The 8,870-nt window shown below is 33.8% G+C and overlaps 1 non-coding gene across 1 annotated transcript; it reads right to left on the reverse strand.

The window, feature by feature from the left end:
- Positions 1–3,116: 3,116 nt before the first annotated feature.
- On the reverse strand, positions 3,117–3,223 carry LOC120187797. Its single transcript, XR_005522342.1, has one exon. It is a non-coding gene; the product is annotated as a small nucleolar RNA R71 (small nucleolar RNA).
- Between the last annotated feature and the right edge of the window lie 5,647 nt (positions 3,224–8,870).

The raw sequence follows: 8,870 nt of genomic DNA on the forward strand, positions 1-8,870 counted from the left end.
TTTATAGTGTCTTTGTTTGAAAGAGGGAATACCTTTTTAAGTTTGAATGATTTATTTTGTTATGGTGTTGTTTGGATTTAAACATAAGATGTTTGTTTTATGGAGTTTGCTTAAATCAATAATTTTATGTGCTGAAACTTCATTTGATATTTTTAGAAATAGAAATATCTTTATGTATGTCAATATTGGTTATTTTTAGAAATGGAAATCATTGAGGTTTTATGCTACTTATGTAAAACATCGGTATTTGTGAAAGTGGGTTTAATCATATGGAGATGTATGCTACCGATTTTCATTGCTTTGTTAACTGCTTGATTAATGAAGTTGGTGAAAATTTATTTTGTTGGTTAATTGTTTAGTTTTGAGTGGGGATTAATGTGTTAATCATTGCATGATGCATAATTGTATTGCTAGAGCATAATCATTTTTTAAGGGTAAAAAGGGCCTCATTAAAAACCCCTTCTTAACTTAATCGAATTAAAACTCGACCAAGACAACGGAAGTGGAAAAAGTGCCCAAAATTTTATTAAATCAATCCCAAAGTACAACAATAGTTCCAATACCTAAAAAAGCAGGGAGGGGACATCTCTCCATACACGACAGATTAGGACCTTGCACAGCACGGCCTACCATTAGCATTCAATCCAACCTGGACAAATGACTACCTTTAAAACAACCTTTAGTGGCTATAATACAAGAATCTGGATAAAAAAATTCATCCAAAACCAATCCAACTACGAAAAAACTAACAATCTCATCTTTTTGGTGTAGCTGCTCTATCCACACGAACAAATCGACTCCCTAAAGATAGCTAACACAAAGCGTAAAGAGTCCCTAATGACAGTTTAAACTTCATTGGAGCAGCTTCGAAATTAACTAATCGCCATCATTTTATAGCAAATTAAGCAAGGACCCTAACTATCTCTTTGACACCATTAATTTCATCTTTAGCCAGAGCATCTGCATCAATGTTTAATGCTCGAGGGATGTGTTTGATGAGCCATCCTTTCTTTCGAATCTGCTCATCCTTTCTTTCGAATCTGCTCGTGAATGGACTTGATAATGTGAGAAAATGTCCTAGCATACTTTGAAGGATCCTTCACCCAATTCACCACAACAAGGCAATCACACTTGATAATAAGCCGAAGTTAGACACCCACCTGAACGTTGAAAACACATCAAGGTAAATCTAATAGCCAAAAATTTTGCGATTAGAGCAGATCTAAAACCACATGGAGATGACAAATCCAAAAGGGTAATATTTTTATTGTTTCAGAGAATACTTCCAATACCGTATTTACCACTGGTAGCAATACAAGCTCCGTCGATACTGAAAGATAAAAATCTAGGGGAGACAACTTTCATCTAGTAGTAGCGAGTCTCAATCACGAAGAGGCAAGTAATGAAACTGGCAAGGATGGGTCGGCTCTAAGATTGTCTACTAAAGCAAGCCACCAAGCCCATTGAGCTTTAACAATAAAAAAATAATTGGGCAGTATCAACGACTTTGTTATTGAAAATGATTTCGTTCATTGTGAGGACCGTCCAATACCACATGAGAAAATGAGATGATCAACCATTTCGTCAATAGTCTTACATAGTGGACTGAGGACACCATTTTCTAGGGGGTTACCTCTTTTCTCCAATTATTTCTTTACCAAAACTTTGAATTGCTCGTCTAGCTCAGTTGGTAGAGCACAAGGCTCTTAACTTTGAGGTTGTGGGATCGAGTCCCACTGAGGGCAATTCATAACGGATGTCTTCCACGGAAGTTGCTCTCAACCTGACGTTGGGGGTAACCTACTACCCTACCTCCCCCTTACCCCATTACATATGGGAATAGGGTCAGCTAATTTATTTCTTTACCAAAACTCATCCCTGAAAAACAATCCATAAGAAACCTTCGACCTTGAGGGAGCAATACCTATCCGTGCTATAGATTTCTAATTTAAATCTAGTTTAACAATTATACCGATAAGGGTTTTATCTGACTTTACTGAGAAATTCTCGGCGCTTAAGCCCTTCCATAAGACCCAATCCTCTTTTAAAAGGGAGCTTTTAAAATTTGATACCAATGCCCATAGATTGTTCTATTGTGCCTTTTCCCAATCGAAGATTCTGTGCCGCAAAGGAATGGACCAACAACATATGTCAGAACCCTTCGACCAAAAAACAACATAATCATATTAGAAACTACCAAATGACAATAAAATTTATTGGTCTAGTGGTCTATTTTCTCTCATGCATGCTACTACATTCCCTATATTTACCATTTTGATTTCATTATCTTTTCTATATTTCTGTTACCAATCAATCTCAACATTTATTTTTTTTATTCAAAGTTAACAATTCTAATATGTGATTCTTTGCTCTCCGTGGGTTCTATATCCGATGCATTCAGTTGCATCCACTTTTACTACTTGAATACGATACTTATACTTGTGTTGAATGCTATAGCAATCATTAAGTTTTTGGCACCATGGTCGAGTAGCAAGAGTATTACATTAGAATTATTTTCTTTGTTTTTACTAACTTTGTTTTATTTTCTTTGTCTGGGTAGCTTTAATGTAGCATTGCTAGTGCATGACACAGAACAACATCCAAGACTTAGAATAGTTTGATCTGGAAATAGAGCGAACTATCCACCAAATCAGGAAACAACATCAATAAAGTCCAAAAATGTCCCATTATGATGCTCCGGCTTTACAAAATATTTTGATGCTACAAAATTACTACAAGATCGATGACTACAATAAGCCTATCCCAGAACATGTTTTGTAGACATTGGATTACTTAAATCCTAACATTATGAGGCGTGCTATCCATGCTGCCCACTTTGAGTTGAAGCATGTAATGTTCCAAATGTTGTAGTTGATAGCATAGTATAGTGGGATGCATACTGAGGATCTTATAGCACACTTGAGGGCATTCATGGAAGTATGTGATTCATTTGTTCAACAAGGAGTGAGGAACCTTTGAAGTTGAAATTATTTCCTTACTCTCTTCATGACAAAGCCAAAGTATGGCTTAACTCACTACTTTCTATAGTTATAACATCATGGAACAAGCCTGCCCAAAAGTTTTTTCTACAATTCAATCCTCCCAGCATTAATGCGAGATTGAGGAATGACATCACATCTTTAAAGTAATTGGAAGATGAAAATTTGTATGAAGCTTGGGAGTGATTTAAAGATTTGCTATGCAAATGCCTGAAGCATGGTTTCCAGCATTGGATATAAATGGAGATATCCTACAATGGTCTAACATACAAATGAGGATGGTTGTGGATGCATCAATCATTGGAGCATTACTGGGCAAGTCTTAAAATAAAGCATATGAAATCCTTGAGAGGATATCCAACAATGATCACATATATTCTAAAACAAGGGTGATGTCAGGGAGACATGTTGTCGTAACAATGGATAATGACATGTTGAACACATTACTCAGAAGATGATGAAAATTCAACAGCTTGGAGGTATGTATGAAGTTAAATAAACATCCATTATTACTTGAGTTTATTATGGTGACAATCATAATTTTGAGGAATGTCCTCAAAATCTTAATTTTGTGTATTTCTCGAGGTGCTACAATTGGAATGATAATGCCTACACATATGAGAAAACCAATAATCTAAAATTCAAGAATTATTTCATTCTATCAGGAGAAATTCAGAATGTAACTGACCTTAATAAAACATTTAATCCATATTTTGAGAATACACAATCACAACATCAGTCGCAACAACAATATATGTAACAACAAATGATACTGCCCCATCAATAGACACATCATCAAGTAATGTAGCTACAACAATGTAGCAATCAACGGACTTATCAAGGGAAGACTTTCAACCAAGATTCAATGTCGTCATCACTTGAGTCTCTACTGATGGAGTACATCTCAAGGAATGATATTATCATTCAAAGTCAGATAGCACCGTTGAGAGCAGTGGATAATCAATTTAGAAAATTGGCCAATGCATTGAACAACAAACAACAAATAACAATGCCAAATGACACTAAAATTACTAGTAAACAACATTACAAAGTCATCACAACGAGAAGTAGACTCCAACTTAGGGAAATGATGAGCTCAAAAAGATAAAGGATGAGAGGCCTAAATCCAAAGACAAGGAGTTGGAATTACATGTTGAGAGCTTTATTATGAATGTCACATCAAAGGATGTAGTACAGAACAATAATTCTAAGCTATTTCCACTAGTAATGCCAACAACACTACCACCTATGATGCCATTGCAACCTAAAGGAAGGCCACCACCTATATTTCCTAACAGATTCCAAAATATCAAGGATGGTCAACAATGAAATAAGTCCCTTGATGTGTCATGGCAATTGAGTATCGATATCTCAATATTAGTGCCTTGGAACAAATGTTGAACTATGCTAAATTCATGAAAGAAATTACATCAAAGAAAAGTAGCATTGGCGAGTTCAAAATTGTTACACCCATTAAAGGGTATAATACCATGGTCATGAGGAAAGTGCCACCAAAATTGAAGGATCCAGGGAGATTTATTATTCCTTGCATTATTGGCAATCAATACATTGCCAGAGCATTGTGTGATTTAGGTTTCAGCATTAACTTAATATCTTTGTCTATTTTCAGGAAATTTGGGATTGAATCAACACCCACAACTGTTATATTACAATTTCATGACCAATCTATTGCCCATCCTAAAAGCCAAATAAATAATACACTAGTTCAAGTTAGGTGTGTTCAAAACTGGGTACTCAAAGTACCAGGTACCCAAACTGTTCGGGTATTAAAAATCAACCCATAACCCGACCCGTAATTTCAAGGTTCCCGCAAGTCGGGTACCCTTAGAATCAAGGTACCTGCTGTTTCAAGTAATAGGGTAACCAGGTCTTTTTTTTCAAATTCTGCATTAACAAATTCTACACTAAACAGTAAATGATTCTGCATAAACAAATTATGCACAAACAAATTATGCACTAACTTTTCTGTAAAATTAAAATTCGAACAACTTAGACACATGAAAATCTAAATTACTAAATTCAAACATAAAGTTCAAAAATTCAAATTGCATAATCCAAATATAAAACTGAAGTGTTAAAAGATTAAAGAAAATGCAACTAAAGAGATATATTTCATTGCTCCAAAACTCTGCTCGTCTCATCAATGATAATTGTGGGTTACTCCGAAGTCAAATCATTCATTTCTACATAAAAATTAAAAATATACATCATTAATATTATTATATGTTTAGAAATATAATTATTTAAATATCTAAAATATGTAGATAAATATTATAAAATAAAATTAATAAATTTCTAATCGTAAATAAACCTTCTTCCATATTATCTAATGCTTGCAAGCTCTCCTCTATCATGATGGGTTCATGAGAAGCACATATTCAATCTTGAGTAAAAATAAGAGTTTCCACCAACTTAAGAGTCAAAGAGGTGTGGAAGGAATCAAGAATACACCTTTACTTGCTAAAAGCGGACTTCAAATCAATGGTAGAAATCAGAATCGCAAGTATATCATGTGCCATACTCATAAGAATAGGATAGCTATTTGTTTGCATAGACCACCAAGCTAAGATATCAAAAGTATAATTATCATGAACACATTTACTGTAACACCTATTTCCCGTATACATTTCTGTATACGAGATACAGATGTCACATCACTTTTAAAGCATTTTCTCCTTTGAAAACCCGTAAAAGTTTGTTTCTTTTCATAAAACATTTTAATTTAATACTAATAAAAAGTTCATTAAACTTTAGTATATAAACAAAAATTTACTGTTCAAACATTTTATCCTTTCTACATCATTATAAGTCAAATACTTTTCAGAGCGTTATCATAATTCTATTACATGTCGACTAATAATATAAAAAATATACATAGTTGTCGTATAGTTACCGATAAGGTGACTCTCGATTTGCGATGTCAGACGCACTCCTTACTATGCTTGCTAAAACCTACACGTGAAATAAACACACGTTAAGTATTTATTTAGTGAGGCAAGAATACTAGTGAGGTGAGATCGATACATCATTATATCATACCTATCAAATACAAATTCATTATTTTCAAAGCATTATAATTTCTTTGAGATGCATACTTAGTGCCTATACGGTCATCCAAAAACATATTATGAATTCCGTGGGTTGCACATTTCGTGCCTATACGGTCGTTCATCAACATATGATGAATTTCATGGGTTGCACACTTAGTGCCTATACGGTCGTTCATCAACATATGATGAATTCTGTGGGTTGCACACTTAGTTCCTATCCGGTCGTTCATCAACACATGATGAATTTCGTGGGTTGCACACTTAGTGCCTATACGGTCGTTCATCAATATATGATGAATTTTGTGGATTTCACACTTAGTGCCTATACTGTCGTTCATCAACATATATTGAATTTCATGGGTTGAACACTTAGTGCCTATACGGTCGTTCATCAACATATGATGAATTCCGTGGGTTGCACACTTAGTGCCTATAGTACACATAGAACAAATATACACATGCAACATATACCTTTAACAAAATGCATCTATAACTCTTAATGTACATAATAAATGCACTCACTTGGTATGCCTCGCTACTATACTTTAAGGATGTCTAGCTATTCGACAACTTTATCTTTGCCCTTTTTCTTACTTGACATGGGACCTTGGTTATGATCTACACAAGCATCCATTAAGTACACATATCATACCAATGTTAGTATACTCTATAACATTTATACTTTTAATAATACTTAAAAGTACTATAATATTCAATTTCTATCAAAATTCGTCATATTTTAATTTTCCAGACTCAATAGTATCGGTACCCCTACTATGGTATCAGTACTTCTATACTATGGTACTGATACTCCCTTACAGCATCGATACCATTTTCGCATTCTGGAATACATGGCATCAATACCTTTCTCATAGTATTGATACCCACATCAGTATCGATACTAATTGCATCAGTATCGATACTGTTCATTTGATTCCCGGAATTTAAACCTATAGTATCGGTATTGTTCTTCCTGTACCGGTACTCTTACCCATATTTTCCATTTTCCATCTCGATTTTTACCCAATTTTGGTCAAATTCTGTTATTTTTACCTCTAACAATATTGTTAAACTCTTCAATACTTATCTCAGCTAACTTTCCTTCTTTTAGCTTCTTATAACATCTAAAATCTCCAAAAAACATCTCGAACCAGGAATCATACCACTTTTTCTAACATGTTTTTAATCACATCCAAGGCTTCTAATCTCTTATTTACTTCCTTGACAAGTCAAATATACTAGTAAACATCAATAAAAAACTCATATTCCAACATATCATTAAAAAAACTCCTTTCCTTCAATATCAAACATTTCATTAATCACTTAGTTTTAATCATCCTTGAACTTTAGTCTCTATATCACTTAAGGTTTCAAAACTTGTTCATAAACTAAAGAATAAACTAACTCAAAGAAAACTTACCTTGGCTATGGGGAGAGCACGTGAACACGGGAAAAAGAAGAAGAAGATATGACTTAGTTTAGTTTTAACTTTCCCCTTTTCCTCTTCTTAAATCCCTAATAAAATGAAATTTTAAATTCATTTCCCCTTAAAGGATCAAAATGCCCTCTTTATTCATCCATTGTTACTAATTGGTCTTAAACACTATTTCTAAATAATTTCTTATCCTTTATCATTTATTCAAATTAATCATCCATTTTAAATCTTTTCAATAAAGTCATTTACTTGATATTTGGGGTATTACATTTATCCCGCCTAATACATGTCTAGTTCAGTTGTTGTTTCAGAAGTTTTATTTAGTTCTACCTCTGTCACTTAGTATTTTCTCAAATTTGTTCCTTTCAACTTCCTTATTTCTCCCTCACCACCATGAGGACCACTAGAATTAGAATTAGGACCTGAAGAGTATGATCTCATTTGAATTGTAGAGTGATGCAAAGAAGCATAATAATCAGACAACGATGTCAAAATATCTTTAATCCATTAACACAAGACATAAGAGCCACTAGGATCATGAGAACAACTAATGATCTATTCAATATATCTCAACTTAGGCCTAGGATCAAGAACTAAAGCAATGAACATCAACACATTCACATTATTAGTATTCGCCCAATATTTATCAAATTTTAATTTTATTTGGCATGCCATACTCTTAAGCCCATCATTCAAGTCATCAACGTAACGGTTAATTGTATAACCACTATCATATATTTATTCCACAAAGGCATTACCAGTCACATACATTGATATAGAGAAACTCAATGTCGTTTCATAAAATATTTCAAGAAAAGAAAAGAAAAGATGCAACTTTATCCCAGTGTTTATCATCAGGAGCACCACCGACCTTCCTAAGCTCCTTTGTGTAAGGAAGGTACTTATTTTTCATATTTTTGAATGCCTTCCTAAACACCAAGGAACTCATAAGCTTGGAATATATGGAATTCCATCTTGTTTCAATGTCCAAACAAACAAGAGACTTAGAACTTATATTCTCTTCTTCAACACAAGCTTTAAACTTCTGAAGTCTTGCAGGGGAAGACCTCACATATTTCATAGCAGCACGGACTCTTACAAAAGAAACATCAACATCTTCCAGCCCATCTTTCACAACCAAATACAAAATATGTGCAATACATCTCATATGCAAAAATTCAACATTCAACACACTACCATCCCATAAGTTAAGAATTTGCTTCAAATACTTTATCGCTAGATCATTAGAACTTACATTTATCAACTGTTATAGTCATGATTCTTTTAACATTCTAGAAAACACTTTTAAAAATCTCTACCAATAAGCTCCCCAGAATGACGAACAATTGGACAAATTCCCAATTT

Source organism: Hibiscus syriacus, unplaced genomic scaffold (genome assembly GCF_006381635.1).
Source record: "Hibiscus syriacus cultivar Baekdansim isolate YM2019G1 unplaced genomic scaffold, ASM638163v2 tig00113725_pilon, whole genome shotgun sequence".
NCBI lineage: Eukaryota > Viridiplantae > Streptophyta > Magnoliopsida > Malvales > Malvaceae > Hibiscus > Hibiscus syriacus.